Raw genomic sequence first — 19,041 nt, 5'->3', positions numbered from 1 at the left:
AAATTGACTAGAATCTCAATGCCAAACCACAAGTGGTTAGGAGAGCTCCACAGACAGGATCAGGGGAAGCCTTCAACAGAGGCAGTGTGGAAGCAAAGATAGGAGACAATTTGACTGACTGTAGCTAAAGCTGAGCTGGATGTTTGTGAGTGGTTGTGCTTTCTGTTTTGATTTTATAACCTTGGGGCATTTACAGGCTTAGGTTTCTGTTGCCTTTGAGGGCCATGAGAGCCACGTCAGTCCAATAGATTCCTTGTTGACTTAGTTTTAACAGCATTCATCAAATTCTATCTCCTTTTCTCCTGGCTTACAGCTCCACTCCTTTCCCTAGTGTCTCTGGCGGTTGCATGTGACCTTTGTGGTGGAACTTGGCCGGTGGAACAAGAGGAAGGTGACAGGCAGCACTGTGTGGATGAAATTGTTCAGATGAATGTCTATCTTCTCTCCAGTCTGCATCCCCACCTATGAACTGAATGAACACAGGACTTCTAGAGGTAGGTAGAGCCCCAAGCTGGAGGCAGCCCATGTCCCCATGTGAGTACATGAATGCGTCAGCCAGAAATACAATCTGCAGTGCAATAAGAGCAAGAAGGAAGCTCTTGCTGTGAGCAACTGAGGCTCTCTTGTGACTGTTAGAGACCTGTCACTCTTACAAGGGTGAGGTCAACTCTTACCCCAAGGCAGGCTGACAAATTACTTAGGGCTCCGGCCTGGAGGAAGACTGTGTAGAGGAATGAGTGATACAAGTGGTTCTGAAACCATTTAATGCTTTGGAAGCTGTCCTAACTCATTTAGCCTCAACTCATTCAACTATCCTGTTTCCACTCTGCCCTAGGCCATTTATTTAGGTCCTGGGGTCAACGTGATGAGAGAGAAAAGTCCTTGCCTTCATGATGCTTATACTGAAGAAGTTCAGGTAGGCAGGCTGGAGCTAGACATTAATAAGTGTCCAAAAAGTAAGTCATTTCAGATCACGGGAAGTGCTACGTAGGAAATGAAACTGGGTTGATTGAATGAAATGAAATGAAACTGAATGAAAGGAAATGAAACTGGAGCTGACAGGAGGGCTAGCTGCTTCAGCTATGGTGGCAAGAAAGCCTCTCTGGGAAACAATTTCCAAGCTGAGAACTAACTGAGGAAAGCCAGCCGATCACATAAAGATTATGGGAAAGGAGGAACAGCAAGAACAAGAGCCCTGAGTGGAGAACAAGCTGCTTAAGTTCTGTTGACAGGAAGTCAGTGTTGCCACAGCACAGGGAAGGAGAGGCAGAAGGTGAGGCGAACATGGCGAATCACGAGGGACCTTGTCGGCCACGCTCCGGAGTTGCTGAGGTTTTCTTTTCTTTTTTTTTTTAATTTCCACAAAGACATTTTATTACCTATTTTTTTCATACAATTAATATTTATTAAATGTCTAACTTTTGCTTGGTGCCAGGATTTCAATGCAAAATAAGCTATATCCTCAGTGTAAAAGTAACTTACAGTTTAGTGGGGAGAATACTGGTTCTGAAGTATGAGGTTTTCTTTTTAAACTTATTCTAAATACACTAGGAAGCGATGAGAGGTTTTTTAATGTTTTTAATTTTATACTCAGCTTCCTAGGTGGCTCAGTGGTAAAGAATCTACCAGCAATACAGGAGACATGGGTTCAAACCCTGGGTAGGAAAGATCTTCTAGAGAAAGAAATTGGCAACCCACTCCAGTATTCTTGCCTGGGAAATCCTATGGACAGAGGAGTCTGTGGGCTACAGTCCCTATGGTCGCAAAGGAATTGGACATGACTTAGCGATTAAACAACAACAAATTTTATACTCAGTGAAACAGCACTTAGTTTAGCTGTGTATGATTATATGTATTAAATGTGTCACACTTTAAGCAAAGTTGAGTCATACTTTGAATTGGATGAATGAATAGAGACAAGGAAATCTCTCTGATCTTAAGAAAAATACATGGAAACTCCCCACACACATGCCTTTATCCTGAGGACAGCATGTTGACTCCATGGCAGACTCTGAAGACATTTGTCAAAATTGCCAATGCCTGTATTATTTCTTGTGTTATGAAAAAAAATTACCAGTGATGCACTGGAAAATATGTACTGGGGTGGGGTGATTTATTCCCTGTCTTTCTCAAGGCCATCTTACAATTTACTTTCTATCGTTATTCTTTCCTTTGGAGTGTGATTTTTAAAAAATTTAGAAGCCTTGGAATTTGTGTGGATGGATGTGAAATACCACAGTATGTTTAAAATTGCAAATAAAGAAACAAGATATTTGAATCAAAAGGACAAATATGTTGGTGGCACTCTTCCTTCTAGGCAGTCTGAAGACCTTGAATGCCAAGGTTCTAAGCTTCCCACAGATGGCTCCTAGGGTCCATTGTCTGTAAGATTTTGTTCTGCATGAAGGAATTGTGATGTAGAAATTTTTATGCCTATTGTGGTTCTGGATTAATAGTGCACGTGCTAAAATTAGCTCTCATTTTGTTCAGTTGTCATCTGAGCATGAAGATATTTGGTTCAAGGTTCTATGTTGTTTTTGTTTTGTTAAACTTACAGACATAATGCTTGCATTAAAATTTGAATCAACAACTATTTCTTCTCTGGGCTAATTAAAAACTATGGTAAACAATCAAGTCTGCCTTCATTATCTAGTATTTGTTTATAATCTATAAAATCTCCATCATGATGAGGTGATGGGAAAGGTTTCTCTTATTTGGAAGTAATGTGAATGTGTGTGTGTATGTGTGTACTCTAAGATAACTTGACATCTGAGGATCTTGATAAAGTACCAGTGATACTGGCTGCCTGTTTCCCAGAGGCCCCAAGCCATGGTAAGTCACTCCCTGCAAGAACAGAGAGTTTTCCTGGATGACAGTGACTGCCCTTGGTGTCTGTACATCAAGAAGCAAATTCAGCAGCACATAACTATGCTGCCTGGAAATCTGACGTGCAGCCCCAGCACCAGACAAATCCAGCAGAGATGGGTCTCAGGCCGCCCAGAGCACAGAGGATGAAGACAGATCTGAACTGCTGGGATTTCCCATTCATGCATGTGTACCTTTATACAGTGTGGTTTGTCCGTCTATAATCAATATGGTTTGTTCGTCTATAATTGATTTTTCGTGCTTAGTCGTTCAGCCGTGTCCAACTCTTTGTGACCCAAGGCCTGTAACCCGCCAGGCTCCTATGTCCACAGATTTTCCAGGCAAGGATACTGGAGTGGGTATCCATTTCCTTCTCCAGGGCATCTTCCCAGCCCATGGGTCAAACCCGGTTCTCCTGCATTGCAGGCAGATTCTTTACCATCTGAGCTACCAGGGAAACCCATCTGATTTTACTAGGCAGCCTTTTTGTCTTTAGCTTAACACACAAGAGATATCAGAATTCTCACCAGAATGTCTTCCTTTTAAATTGTCATAGGACCAACCAAGTTCCCAGAGAGATGTGACTCGACCCTTGTCAAGAAAGGCAGCCTTTACCTGCTCTACTCCAATTTTCCATACAGTGGATGGATCTAGTAATGCATTTTGAAGAATCAGCTTTCCTAGGAGGCTCTAGAGTGTATATTTTGAAAGAAAGGATTACAAAACCACAAGATTCTTCAAAGCATGCCCCAATAAATATCTTGCAATGCATTTTTCCTTTTGTTCTTTCCTAATAAGCTTTAAGCTCAGAAACTCCTTTCAAATTTTTTCAGTATTTGCCATTTTTCCTATTTTGTTCTCTTCTGAATTAAATCACCACACACACACTCACACACACACACACACAAATTTCCAATAGCTTAACCCAATTTCTGCAGCAAATTACCCTGCAAGTCAGAGAAAAGTGCAAAACCATTTTAGAAGGTGCCATTAGCTTCCAAGATATTTCTCCTCAATACAATTTATATTTCCTGCAAAAATATATATGCTTTAGAAATGTGAGTAATTTGATTCCTGCTAATTTGATTCCTATTGCTTTAGAAATGTGAGTAATTTAATATAAAAGACTTTACAGAATGAGTCTGAAAGTCTTGATTATTAATTACACCTATCACAAAGTGAATTCTCTCTAATGATTTATTAACCACTGCAGTTAGCTCAAAATGAGTTCCTGCTGAAGCTGCGTAAACTTACTTGGGAAAATACTATTCTGCAGAAACTAGATAAATTATCCCTAGCTTATGTACATGCTCAAGTAAATTACATCAAGAAAACAGCAGGCAATGTTACTCACTCTTCCAACATGTGATTTTGATTTTCATATTTTAATTGAAGGGAGATGATAGATAAGAACATTGGGTTTTCTTTTTTTCATTTACTTTTTTAATTGTAGGAAAATTGCTTTACAATGCTGTGTTGGTTTCTGCCATACAATAACGCAAACCTACACTGGGTTTTCATATAAATATATCTAGTAATTTATTCTATTGAGGATATGTAATTTCTTATGTAACTTTCTAAACATTCGCTTCATTATCTATGAATACAAATTTTCTAGGATGAAAAATTGCCTTTTACGCAAACATTTTCATTTTCTCTAACTTTCAAATTTAAGAAAATGAATTCTGATTCCACTGTTTACTAATTTTAAAGAATTGGTTTAAAACATATTAAAGATGGTATCTCAACTTTTACAGGGAAAATTAAAGATATTTTGCATGATTATTTTCTTCTTTTATTAAAAATAAGGTGAGCATAATGCATTGTAAAGCAATTATACTCCAAATGAAAATAAATAAAAAGCAAAAATAAATAAATAAATCATGAGGAAAAAGATGAGCATAAAGTATTATACCATGTGTGTTAATAAAGTACATTGTATATGCTATACATGTAAGAATTTCATACTGAAAATCTTTCTGGTGACAGAGACAGTGCAGAAGAGTGCTACAGACCTACTTCCTGTAGTTCAAATACCATCAGGATTTAAAATAAAACATCTATAAATTGTGCTGGTCTACAAACTCATTTAATGATTGAAAATGCATTTCACAGTGAAGAAAGTTCAGATTATTTAAAGGATCGATCCCAGGTCTCCCACATTGCAGGCAGATAGATACGTTACTGTCTGAGCCACCAGGAAAGCCGAATAAGAAGGTTCTGGAGTGATAATCAGATTTTAAGCAGACCAAGGCTAGAGTTCACTGTGAAGATAAAATAAGGAAATTTGGTTTGGTCAGCTATAAAATCTCTAAAATGTTGATTATTTCCTGCCCAACAAAATTTACAGACTCCTTAGGAGAAATACAAACATGATGAAAAATGACCAGCCTTCTTCACCAGAAAGGTGCTATATTAACACTGTGTTTAGTTACACAGTTGTGTCCTACTCTTTGCGACCCCTTGAACAGTAGCCTACCTGGCTCCTCTGTCCATGGAAATTTCCAGGCAAGAATACTGGAGTGGGTTGCCATTTATACTTCCTTCCCAATTGATTATATCTTTCTTAAAGTGGAATGTGCCAGTTAAAGTCTGGTGGCCCTGGCTTACTGTGTGGAAATTCACTTCAGCTCCCAGAAGTGAGATTTCACCCAGCAGTAAGATGAGGCCCATCTGCCTCATCAACCTTCCAAATGTATTGTCACTTACCAAAAAAGACCTTGAAGATGAGTCCATTTTGAAAATTCAATATTAAAATTAAATGAATTATGAATAAATGATGATCATGTTGGCCCTCTTGGGCTGAAATAAATCTCGTCCACAGCTTGCTTTGTGTGGTCTGAAAGCTATGAATGGTTTTCATATTTTTAAAGTGTTGAAAGGAAAGAAGGAAGGGATGAAGGAAGAAAGGAAAGAGGCAAGGAAAGAAAAAAATTGCTCCAGAAGTGGCATGTGGTCTGCCTAAAATATATGCTACCTCACTCTTTATAGAAAATGCTTGCAATTTGTGATCTAGATACCACAATTACCGGCAAAATTCTTTCTTGTCCCTCAGTTTATTAAAAGATATATTTTTATCTTTATTATATAAATAAATATATATTTCCATAAAATATATATTTCCATCAATGGCTATTTAGCCTTTAATTTCTAATACTTTACATGCAATAAACTGCATATATTTAAAATACATGATTTATGAGTTTTCAAAGGAAACTATCATCCCAATCAAGATACTAAATACTTCTATCACCTCCAAAAGTTTCTTCTTGCTTCTCTGAAATTTATCCCTCCTTCCACTCCTTTCCACAGGCACTCCTTTCCCCAATCCTTTCTGTTATCATAGGTTGGTTTGCACTTTGTGAAAGAAAGGGTTAATCACTCAGTTGTGTCCGACTCTTTGTAACTACTTGGACCATGTAGTCCAGCCTCCTCTGTTCTTGGAATTCTACAGGCAAGAATACTGGAGTAGGTTGCCATTCCCTTCTCTAGAGGATCTTCCTAACACAGGGATCGAAGCTGGGTCTCCTGATTGCAGGTGGATTCTTTACCGTGGGAGACACCAGGGAAGCCCATTGCATGTTGTAGAGTTTTCTATAAATAAAATCATAGTACATAATTTTTTTCAACCGGCTCTTTTAGGTAATACGATTTTTGAGATTCATCTCTCTGTGGTATTTGTAGTTTGCTCCATTTTAACGCTGAGTAGGATTCCACTGCATGGATATATGTAGTTTGTTTACTGTTTATTTTTTGATGGGCATTTTTCTTGGGTAAATATACAGAATCAAAATTTCTTAGTAATATGGTAACTATATGCTTAACTTAACAAGAAACCCTCCAACTGTGTTCCAAAGAATTTGTACCACTTATTCCCCATGGCAACCCTTGCCCCACATCCTTAACACTTGCTATTGTCATATTTTTTTAAAAGCCATTCTAGATATGTAATGCTATTGCACTGACGTGCTAGCTCACATTTTCCTAACAACTAACAGCGAAGACTGTCTCCTTGAACACACGCTAGTCAGGCTTCTCTGTACACTCTCGGGACTAGGCCTCATCTTTGCCCTAAAAAGACAGCAGACTCCTCGCACAAACAACCTTGCCCACCCCACACTAAGACCCCTGAGTAAACACTAGCCTAGTTTCCAGCATCTCATCCCTAGGATGACCACGGCCCCCCTTATGGAGATGGACAGACAGGCCTCTGAATCACCTCTTAGAGAGTTTCTCTAGAAACTTTGCGACAACAGATCCCTTCTCTATGCTCTGGGACATAAGTCTACCACCTAAAACTGTTTTCTCAAGGACCCAAAAGCCGTTTCTTTGACAGGCAAACATGTAAGGGGACAACTCATCTCTCACTCCCAGTCCCCGCGGGAGGACTGGGCCCAGCTTCTCTGGGTCCTCACTCGCGCCAACACCATCGCCCCCCGTGGTAAAGACACGGCAAGTCTGTCTCCCAGTCCCCGTGGGCGGACTGGGCCCAGCTTCACTGGGTCCTCACTCGCGTCAACACCATCGTCCCCTGTAAAGACATGGCAAGTCTGTATCCCAGTCCCCGCGGGGGGACTGGGCCCAGCTTCACTGGGTCCTCACTCGCGTCAACACCATCGTCCCCTGTAAAGACATGGCAAGTCTGTATCCCAGTCCCCGCGGGGGGACTGGGCCCAGCTTCACTGGGTCCTCACTCGCGTCAACACCATCGCCCCCTGTGGTAAAGACACGGCAAGTCTGTCTCTCCTCTGGGTAAGGGCTGACTAACCAAGTCAGATGGCCTGGTCCTGTCAACCAACCCCTCTTTCTGCTCTTCATCAACTCTTTCCTCTGTGGCCTGCTCAAGCCCACACCGCTCCCCCTCCCTGCTCCCTCACACGCCCCTTGAAACGCCCAACACCTCTGCACAAGTCAGTGATGACCTCACTTCATGCCGGACTCTTTCCTACTGCAATAGCATTGCCTGGTAAAATCTGCCCCCACCGCTTTAACTAGTGTCTGGCTCTATCTTTGATGCTAATAACATTATCTGTTTTCTCTCTCTTTTTCGTGAATGTCAACTATCTTTTGACGTGCTTATTGGTCATTCACACACGTCTTTTGTGAAGTGCTTGTCCAGATCTTGGTCATTTATTATTGCCTTATTATTGAGCTTTAAGAGTCTTCATACATTCTGAATATGGGTCCTTTTAATGTATATGCATGCATACATGTGTGCTTAGTCTTGTCCAATTCTTTGTGAACCTACGGAAAGTGGCCCACCAGGTTTTTTGTCCATAGGATTTTCTAGGCAAGAATACTGGAGTCGGTTGTCATTTTATGTGTGTCTGTATATATATTTGTGTGTGTGACATAAGCCATTCTGTGTCATGACTGTCATTTTCTTCATGGTATCTTTGAAAGAGTAAAAGTTTTCATTGTGATAAAATTTAATTATATATTTTTCTTTTATGATTTTGTATTAGGATTCTCCACAGAAATACAGCCAATGTGATATACATGTGTGTGTAGAGATGTAGATACATACCTACAGATATATAGAACAAACAGGATGTGTCCTGATAATTACATATATATATATAGTTGGCTTATATATATAATTCTATATATATAGTTGGTTCTATATATATCTATATATCAACATCTGTATATGTATAGTACATCTCTATAACTATAACTATAATCTGTACATATCTAATTTATAGATACAGATATATATTTATTTTATGGAATTAACTCCCATAATTGTGGAGACTTGACAAGTCCAAAATCTATAGGTTAGAAGTACAATAGGAGTTTTCTTTAAAAAGCCTAATGGTTATACCTAGTTAGTACAAAGTGAATTAATTGGTTAGCAAACATCTGTATTTATAATCAGTCTAACTTCATGAAGCTTGTTTTCCTGGAATCTGTACACACCGTAGTAAGTTAACCTTTGATCCCTTGTCACTGGATGAAACTCACATTTGGCTGAAGTGTGCCAGCCAAGTGGAGGCACAAGGCAGAAATAAAAGGCAGAGAGGCCTTGGGGCTGTAATATTGACTGGAGATGGTGTGGAGGCCTTGGATAGAGGCAACAGAAAGTCAGCAGCGAAGGAACGAGGAGGAAGCGGCTTTCTCTCTGGTAGCATCCAGAGCCCATTTCATCACATAAACACCTTGAGCACATTAAGTCCTGGCGTTCCATGAAAGCGCTGGTTCCATGACTTCAGACAATATGAGGATAGGAAGACTAAGTGGCTTCTGGGAAGAAGTCCAAAAAGCACATTTCATAAGAGGGCTATTTTCTCAAATCATAACGTGAGACATTCCAGAAAAGGAAATTTAATCAAAAATATATCCTTTTAAAAACACTTTAAAAGATTTGAGTGGTGCAAATGTGGTAACATGGGAGGTTTTCCTCATTGAATGGTGCATAAATGTTCACCAAGGCAGAGTCATTCTGGGGAAAAGGCAGTTTAATTTAGTAAGAGAACTTTCTTCCAATATATTATTTACTGTCAGCACTGACAGGCAAGCTATCACTGAACCAGGAATTTTTGTCTCAAGGTTTTAGTCCCAATTGTACTATAGATGTACAGCTACTGAAGCACAACAAAACGCTTGGACCCTTCCCCAACCCACTTTCTTAGTTAACACCGCCACAAAGCACTTTCATATTTATTATCTTATTAAATTGAAAATACACAATAAAATATCTTGGAAGAGAGATTTTTAACATATTATTAAAAAAAAAAGAAAACCTTGGAAAGTTAGGTATTAGCATCTCCACTCTATGGATGAGAATTAATTCTGGATGAGTTAAGTGGTTTCTCAAAGTCACACACTAATGGCAACCCCAGGAGTAGAACTTTAGTCTAATTTCCAAGTGGTGTTTTTCCACTACATTATCTTTTTTTGTAACTAGCTCACTCATCCATTCAGCAAAACTTATTGAACACCTACTATATTCCAGGAATTATGCCAAGGGCTAGAAATACAAGGATGAATTAGACATAATCCTTGCCCCCACCCCCCGCCCCAGGGAGCTCGCCATCTTATCAGAAAGAAGTTACGTGATTAAATATAAATAGGGTGTCACTGGTTCTTACCCACGTACAATTTTAAGAATTAAGTGCCTTGCAAAAGATATCTCCCCAAATCATTAAGTACACCTAAGGCCCCCACAAATCTCATGAATAAACTTATCAGCTCCTAAAGATTTGAGAAATAGTGACCAATAGTCTATAAGGATATAAAGATATGGCTTGACGTGTGTAATACTTGACCTGCACAGTTACCTTTTTAAAATCTGAATTAGTTGCTAACTGATTTGGGCTTCCCAGGTGCCTCTAGCGGTAAAGAACCCACCTGCGAATGCAGGAGCTGTAAGAGACACGGGTTTGATCCCTGGGCCGGGAAGATCCCTTGGAGGAGAGTACGGCAACCCACTTCATTCTTGCCTGGAGAATCCCCATGGACAGAGGAGCCTGGCAAGCTACAATCCATAGGTCCTCCACAAAGAGTTGGACACGACTAAAGCGACTTAGCACACACACTAACTAATTTTGCCTAAAAGTATCGATTTTGAGCCTTCCTGAAAATGTAGAAGATCCAGACCCTGTACTCCTAAGTGGCAGTGATAGGCTGGAATTGAGCAGTGAGTGAAGTGAAGTCGCTCAGTCGTGCCCAACTCTTTGCGACCCCATGGACTGTAGCCTACCAGGCTTCTCCGTCCATGGGATTTTCTAGGCAAGAGTACTGGAGTGGGTTGCCATTTCCTTCTCCAGATATTGAGTAGTAGTTGTCCCTTATTGACAAGGTGATGGTTCTTCAGTTTACCAAAGCCCCACCTCTCTTGTTTCACTGACCTAACCTACTTGAGCCTCTACCTTCCTGGATATCAGCCAGAATTTTGTCTCCTCCAGCCCTGACCTTCTCCACTGCTTACTGCTATACTAAACTCTAAAAATTCATAGTGATTCCACAGAGTCTCATAGACAATTCTCCTGCAGGAGACTCTGGGGAAGATGCTGTGGTCAAAAGCAGAGAACAGGCTCATTCTTGGGCCAGTCTTTCTAGGAGGGATACAAAACCCTACTGTTCTTGCAGAAAGCTATCTTTCCATTTTTTACTTCCATCCTCTCAGATTCATGTGTAGGTTGATGGAGAACTGAGGGGAAGTGTGTATCAGTCAGATTCCAGTAGGAAAACAGTAGCCGTATTAGTGATTTTAACAGAATTTATAATAGGGAATTGGTTAAACAGGTATTGGAGGACCAAAAAGCCAAAAATGACCCCGAAGGAACAGAGCAGTAACTGCAGAATGCTACCATCAGCCGTACCCTGGGGAAACAGGAAAAGCGTGGGATTTTTATAGCCTAGGAGCTTGGAGGGAGACCCTCAGAGCTGAGAGACCCTCAAAGACCATTCGACCTCTGAGGAGGGGTGTCACCCTACTGCTTCTGGCACCTCTGAGGGAGACTGGTCCTCAGACGTCGTGCTTGGGTGAGATGTTATTTGTTAGACCACAGAACAGAGGGCAAACTGGAACAATCCCTCTTCGCTCCTTTCACATCCCTATCTCCCTCTAGAGCTTTCTACTGGTGGAGCAGAATCCCAGCCCCAGAACTCAGTACAGAACATGGGTCTGGAGGTGAGGAGGAAGAGGAAGAATCAGCATACAGACATCAGGTAAAGATGACCTGCTTTGTAAGAACCAAGAATATTATATAGCACAATGTGTTATGCTTGGCTTTCCTTCCTTGAGTTTTCTCCCAGAATGGTCCTCTGTCCCTCATATTAAACACCCGTCCATAGGATCATCAGACAGTCTGACTCCCAAGAGTGAACAGCAAAATCTCATGTTGGAGAGCTTGCTACACAAAGAGTTATAATTGTGTGCAATTAATATGAATCAAAGGTACACACAGCTGGCGTAAAACTCAACATTCAAAAAACTAAGATCATGGTCCCATCACTTCATGACAAATATATGGGGGAAAAATGGAAAACAGTGACAGACTTTATTTTCTTGGGCTCCAAAATCACTGCAGATGGTGACTGCAGCCATGAAATTAAAAGACACTTGCTCCTTGGATGAAAAGCAATGACCAACCTAGACAGCATATTAAAAAGCAGAGACATTACTTCACCAACAAAGGTCCATATAGTCAAAGCTATGGTTTTTCCAATATTCATGTATAGATGTGAGAGTTGGACTATAAAGAAGACTGAGTGCTGAAGAACTGATGCTTTTGAACTGTTGTGTTGGAGAAGACTCTTGAGAGTCCCTTGGGATGCAAAGAGATCAAACCAGCCCATCCCAAAGGAGATCAATCCTGAATATTCATTGGAAGGACTGATGCTGAAGCTGAAACTCCAATACTTTGGCCGCCTGATGAGAAAAGCTGACTAATCGGAAAAGATCCTGACGCTGGAAAAGATAGAGGGCAGGAGGAGAAGGGGATGAAAGAGGACGAGATGGTTGGATGTAATCACCGACTCAATGGACATGAGTTTGAGCAAGATCCAGGAAATGTGAAGGACAGGGAAGCCTGGCATGCTGCAGTCCATGGGGTTGCAAAGAGTCTGACACGAATGAGCGACTGAACAACAACAAATATAGGGTATGCAGCAGTGAAAATAATCAAAGGAGAGGTGACGTTTGACCTTGAAGGTCAACTAGGAAATTACCAGGGGAAGAGTCTTGTGAATAAATGAAGCAAACTCATCTCCTTCTACTCCATGGAAGCCTCTACTTTATCTTCCAAAAAGGATCACTGCCGTGGCCATCAAGCCGGGCTGCACTGCTCTGCCCGTGTATTTGCCTAGAATGCTCTCCAGGCCTCTTTCTTGACTGCTTCCTCATCCTCTTTTAAAACCCCACTTACCTGCTACCACCCTAAGGAATCTGCCTGGGCCCACGGGTAAAATGAATCATGCTTCTAGGAGCTGTATCTGTGGTTTCCACTGTTATATTTATCATGTATATCATAAACATTTGCTTTAATTCTATCTTCCCTGACAGAGAATGGATTTTTTGAAGAAAGACTATTAAAAGACGTTTTTAACATCTCCTATGTTTGATAATTGTATTGCTTATTAGTGGCAACAGTTTGGATACAGCTTAAAAGTCTAATTATCTATGGCACATCCTAAGGACAGAACTCTATATAGCTTTAAAATATTCAATATACTGAATTAGACTGATACAGAATGAAAAAACAGTGTTCAGAATAGTGGGTCTGGCATGTTCCTATCATATTTTATATATGTGTGTGTGTATTTTTTTCACTGTATACATGCTTTATCTCTGGGCAGACACAGAAGAAAACTTCACAGTGGCTGCCTCTGGAGATGGAATCAGGAGGGGACTAGTGACTGAGAATAAGAGGAGAACTTGCTTCATGATACATTTTTTGGTAGCATTTGATTTTTTAAAAATATAGATTTAGTTAATTTTTAATAGAAGAAAAATAGAAAAAATTTACCAATCTGATGGATAAAAATTATATTTTTTTACTTCATACTTCCCTAATAAAAAGTGAGGTTGAATTTTTTTCCCTATATTTCATGATCATTTGCATTCTCTCTTCTAAGAAATGCCTATCTATATCCTTTGCCCATTTTAAAAAATGAGCTAACTTCCTTAATTTTACTGACTCCTTGATTTTAAAGGATGTATTAATCCCTGTCTACACATATGTTGCAAAGATTTTTCCTAGTCTATTACTTTTCTTTTTATATTATACTGCCTATAATAACTTTTGCATTCAGAACTTGTTATATACATAAATATGAAATTCACATATACATTTGTAAACTTGTTATATATTTGTATATAAGTACATATATATATATGTATGCAAATAATCCCTTTTATAAAAAATTGTTTCCCCCCTCCTGCTTAGGAAGGCCTCCCCCAACCAGATTTATAAAATGCTATTTTTAACATTTAGATCTTTAAGGCAACTAAATTTATGTTTTAGATTATGCGATCCAATCATTTTCTCCCAATGGTTACAATCTTCCCCTACCTCCAATGAACTGAAATGCCAGATATCATAGATTAATTTTCCATGTGTGCGAGAGAGCCTTATTTACTCCCTCAGATTCTTCTCTGCCCAACACTGTGACCTAGGAAGCTGACCCCTAGGACCCTCATCACCCAGCCCCCTTATTTCCTGATTTTAAAGCAGCTTTGACCTCTGTGGGGCACTGGTAGAAGATCACAGCTCAGAAGGAGAGAGAGGTTAGAGTATTCCTTCCCCATCCTTTCTTGCTTTGTCACCAAAGTACCTCAGCCTCCCTGTTGAGCCCCTCTCCTGGCATACACCTGCATAAATAGACACTTCTAAATTCTGGTTTTGGTCTCATTTGAGTCTTCCTTATGCTTTTAGACACTGTCTTTTTGTGCTGATTTTATACAGTTTGATTATGGCAGTGTGAATATATTTTAACACATACCTATCTTATTATCTGGCCAAGATATCCTTCTACACTTACTCTTCCATATTCTTCTATTCTTTTAACATTTTCTTGGAAATTTTAACATGTTCATTCTTCCACATGAGATAGTTAAAATAATCTGGTCAGTTCAAAAAACTTGTACTTATGATGAAAACTGTACTAAATTTAGATGTCAGTCAGGTAGTCTTATGATGCAGGGTTTCCCACTGAACAGTGTACTGCTCTGGGTATTCAAATGCCTACTGCAAATCTCAACTCAATATGCACAAAATGGGTCAAACTAATTACTGCCCTTGCACAAATTTGTTTTTGCTTTTAATTCTCTCTCACTGAACAGTATTCACACTATTGCACACACTTAAAGCTAACATCATTTTCACTCACTCTCATTTCCCACATCCAATGATTACCAAGTCTTGCTCATACTAACTGGAAAATATCTTTCCAATCCTTTCCTCAACCATCTGAAAACTGCAGAACCAAGTTCTTATCATCTCTTGAATGAACATCATTTATGTCCCTTAATTGGCCTCCAGTCTCCAACCCTTCTTAAATCTGTTTCTCACACTGCCTCCAGAATTAGAGTTTTACAATACAGATGTGAAAATGTCATTCTTTTGCAGAAAACTGTTAATGGTTCCAATGTCATCAAGTCAAACATATTTCATATTCTTGCTCCAATTTATCTTTCTGGTTCCTTTTTCTTCAATTCACCACTCCCTCCCAACACACACACTCACGTGTGCACGTATACACACATACATACCACGCTCTAACCACATCGGTTTATTTGTTTCTCAGATATCTGCTTCCTGTCTTTGAAAATGTTTTAGTCTTGCACTATACAGTGTGGTACCCACTAGTCACATGTGGCTAGAAAGCACATGAAAAATGATTAGTCAAAATTAAGACGTACTATACGTGTAAAATGCATACTGAATTTCAAGTATTTTATACCAAAAGGCAATGGCAAATCTCTCATTAATAATGTTTTATTAAAAGTTATTACATGTTGATAGTATAGTGGAAAGTAGTAATTTAGCAGATACCTTGGATTAAATAAGACATATAATTAAAATTAATTTTATCTGTTTTTTACTTTCTTGATGTGGCTACCAGAATATTTGAATTTTCTATGTGGCTTGCATTGCTTCCTACTGGACAGCATTGCACTGCTCTATGTTTTTCTCCTCCAGATAAAATATTCTTTTTGCTTAAAGTCCTATTTCAGATGTCACCTTCTTTGTGAAGGCTTCACAGGTCCCCCACTCCAGGGAAAATTAATGATTTCCACCTAAGTCCCCTAAGACTTTACCCATATCTCTATCATAGCACTGACCTCATTATCATGTGACTGTTTTGTTTATTTGTCTGCCATTACCATTTTTAAAAATCCTTGTATCATTTGTTTCCTTTCTCTCCAAATAGGCTTAGTCCTCATCCAATTTGTGCTTGTTAACTGGAAGGAATAAACAATTTTATCTAAAGTCGACACTAAGGATCATCGCTAAAAATAATCATAAGATTTACCCTTAATTTACTGCACACGAGACAGGAAAATATTTTATTTAACTCCAATAAGAGAAAGTTTGTGGTTTGTCAAGAAATCAAACATTTTCTAGGAGGGATTTATTACCTGAAATCTTATATGAGACATTGAACCACATGGCATGTGAGGTCTTTAATCAGGGGGTCTGCAGATAATACAGAAAAATTCCTTATATGGCCATTTCTTATATCAACCAACACTGCAAGCAGACAGCATAATATTACAGCTCTGCAGAAAGCAAGCATTTTATAGACTCGAGTGAGACAGTATAAATTGAGCTCCCTGGTGATCTCACTTGATAAAAAGAGAGAATCCAGAGAATACAGTTGGGTTTTTCTAAATTCACTCTGACAATCTTTCTCCTTTACTTGGAATGTGAATTACAAGTTATTAAAATTATTGATTTTTGGGGTTCAAATTTCTCATCATATTCTGTTTCCATCTGTCCTCTTTGTTCTTTGTTTCTTTATTCCTCACTTCTCTTGAATTAATCAAGTATTTTCATTATTCCATTTTTCTCCTATGTTAATTTTTCAGTTATTTATTCTTTGATCTTTCATTTAGTGATTAGACCATTAATAGATAAAACTTTTAATTGTTTTTAAACATATGTTATTGACAAAAGAAAATATTTAAATGCAAAGGACACAGAAAAATCCAGAGAAAGGAAATTAGAAAAGGTATTAAGAAATATATACTAACCAGGAAATACCTAGTGTAGCTATATCATGTGAATATGATTTTAAGACAAAATATTACATAATGACAAATAAATAATTCACCTAAAAATACAACAATCCTGAACATGTTGTTAGTTAGCAATATAGCTAAAATGTATGTTTAAAACAGTGACAAAATTCTAAAAAGAAATTTACAAATCTATAATCATAGTGGATGACATTAACATCCCTATCTCAGCAATTTATAAGGTATATTGGTAGTAAGAATATCAAGAATTTAAAGGTAGTAAGAATACCAAGAATTTAAACAAAATAATGAAAAAACTTGGTCTAGTAGAAATATACATATGAATCTTGAGCACAATTTTCCAAACCCATGAAATATTTATAAAATCTGACCTTATACTAAGTCACAAGCAAATCTCAATACTATCCCCCAAATTAGCATAATACTCAGATGGCCTATTCACAAGTCATTAAAAATAGAACATACTAACAAAAATATAATTTACCAAAATACCTGCATCTGGAAATTGTAAAACATAATGGTAAAATATCTGTGGATCAAGAAGTATAAGTCAAATAGAAATGACAAAATGTTTTAAAACTGTATAGCATGAAAATATTATATATTAAAACATACATGATGCAGTTAAAGTACTTAGTTATCTGCACAGTTAAATGCATGGACTAGAAAAGACAAATGACTGAAAATTAATGCTGTCAACACAGGAAATGGAAAAAAGGCACAAAAGAGAAGTTTTGACCAAAAGAAAGGCCAAGAGAAGTACAAGAAAGGAAATAAAAATAAGAATATAAGGATATAATTAAAATAGGAAACAAAGAATACCAGCAAATCACACACACAAAACCAAAAACCAGTATTCTTTTTTTTAAGCCAGTATTTTTTGAAAAGCTAAGAAAACAGAAATAACAAAATCCTGGCAACTTTGATCAGGGGACCAAAAAAAAAAGGCACAAGTATATTAGGAATTTAAAAAAGGATTCAGTAGACTTTTTCCCCCTAACCATATGTATCAGTTTTAACACCTTTGGTCATAAACAATCAAAAACCCAACATAAAATAACTCTAATAAATATTGAGTTTATTGGTTCATATCATGGTAAAGTCCAAAGAGAGGCATGGCTCTAAGTAAAGACGTCTCAAGAGTAAAAGTTATATTGCTTAGTCACTCAGTTGTCCAACTCTTTGCAGGTCCGTGGACTGTGGCCTGCCAGGTTTCTCCAACCACGGGATCCTCCAGACAAGAATACTGGAGCAGGTTGCTCTTCCCTTCTCCAGGGATCTTACCAACCCAGGCATAGAAGCCATGTCTCTTGCATCTCCTGCATTGGCAGGCAGACCCTTTTACCACTGAGCCACCTGGGAAGTTATATCACCGTGACCCAAATTCAACCCTGTTTCTCCGAGTCTCTCAGTTCCACTCTCCTCCACGTTAGTTTCATTATCATCAGACTCCCCTCATATGGCAACACAGCTAGAGCCCGTACCCTGATAACAACGCTCTGGAGTGAAAGGGGAAGGGTCCCCTTTCCAGAGTCTCAGTAGATGTATCATTATATTTTATTGGCTCTGATTGGCTCAGGAGCCTATCCCCAATCCAGTAAACCATAGCCCAAGTAACAAGCTGCTCTAGTAGGCTAAGCTGCAATCACATGTCTCTGCTGAAGTAGGCATGAGTAGCATATTAATCAAACTCAAAGTGCAGTTAGAGAGGCATGGTAAATGGCTGTGCTGGGGCAAAAAAAATAAAATAACATGTGATGAACTACATCATGACTTTATGTTGTATTTTAAATGGGACTCCCACCCTATGAGCTCACCAAGATGAGTTGATTATCAAATATTCCTCCATGTAAAAAAAATTCAATCTGTTGAATTTAATGATTCAGTATTAATCAATGTACCTGAATACTACAGGCCATTTGCCAAAATTGACTATTCAGGTTTGGGCAGATTGCGCTTCACAGGTGGTTTCGTGGAAAAGAATCTGCCTACCCATTCAAAAGACCTGGGATGGATCCCTGGGTTGGGAAGATCCCCTGAAGGAGGAAATGGCAACCCACTCCAGTATTCTTGCCTGGAGAATCCCATGGACAGAGGAGGCTGGCGGGCTACAATCTATGGGGTCACAAAGGTCGGACACGACCGAGTGACTGAGCGTGGCATGGTACTAGTCTGTTCTTTTTGACAGATATTAGCCAAGAGATTCAACCACTTCTTAATATCCATTTCTAAATCACTTGGCTCCTTTCAGGCAGGTTTTTAATAAACCAAGTATCTTAAAAGTACTCCAATGCTCTATAAAAAGTTTGTTCTTTGCTTATTTAAGACTTACTTATTGAGCACTCTGGCCGGGAGGGATAGGATACGGAGGGAGGCGGGACGGGGTTCAGGACCTGTGGCTGATTTATGCTGATGTATGGCAAAAACCATCACAATATTGTAAAGTCATTATCCTCCAGTTAAAACAA

The 19,041-nt window shown here is 38.8% G+C and overlaps 1 long non-coding RNA gene across 2 annotated transcripts; it reads left to right on the top strand.

The window, feature by feature from the left end:
• Window positions 1-795: 795 nt before the first annotated feature.
• Window positions 796-12,921, top strand: LOC139030796 (uncharacterized). Of its 2 annotated transcripts, none has more exons than XR_011483179.1 (2): window positions 796-1,332; window positions 11,439-12,921. It is a non-coding gene; the product is annotated as an uncharacterized lncRNA (long non-coding RNA). The 2 variants fall into 2 exon arrangements; XR_011483180.1 differs by lacking the exon at window positions 11,439-12,921 and adding an exon at window positions 1,595-2,634.
• Window positions 12,922-19,041: the final 6,120 nt, after the last annotated feature.

This window comes from Odocoileus virginianus, chromosome 24 (assembly GCF_023699985.2).
Source record: "Odocoileus virginianus isolate 20LAN1187 ecotype Illinois chromosome 24, Ovbor_1.2, whole genome shotgun sequence".
NCBI lineage: Eukaryota > Metazoa > Chordata > Mammalia > Artiodactyla > Cervidae > Odocoileus > Odocoileus virginianus.
The sequence above is the reverse complement of the archived record's forward strand: the minus strand, read 5'-3'. Positions and strand labels throughout refer to the sequence as shown.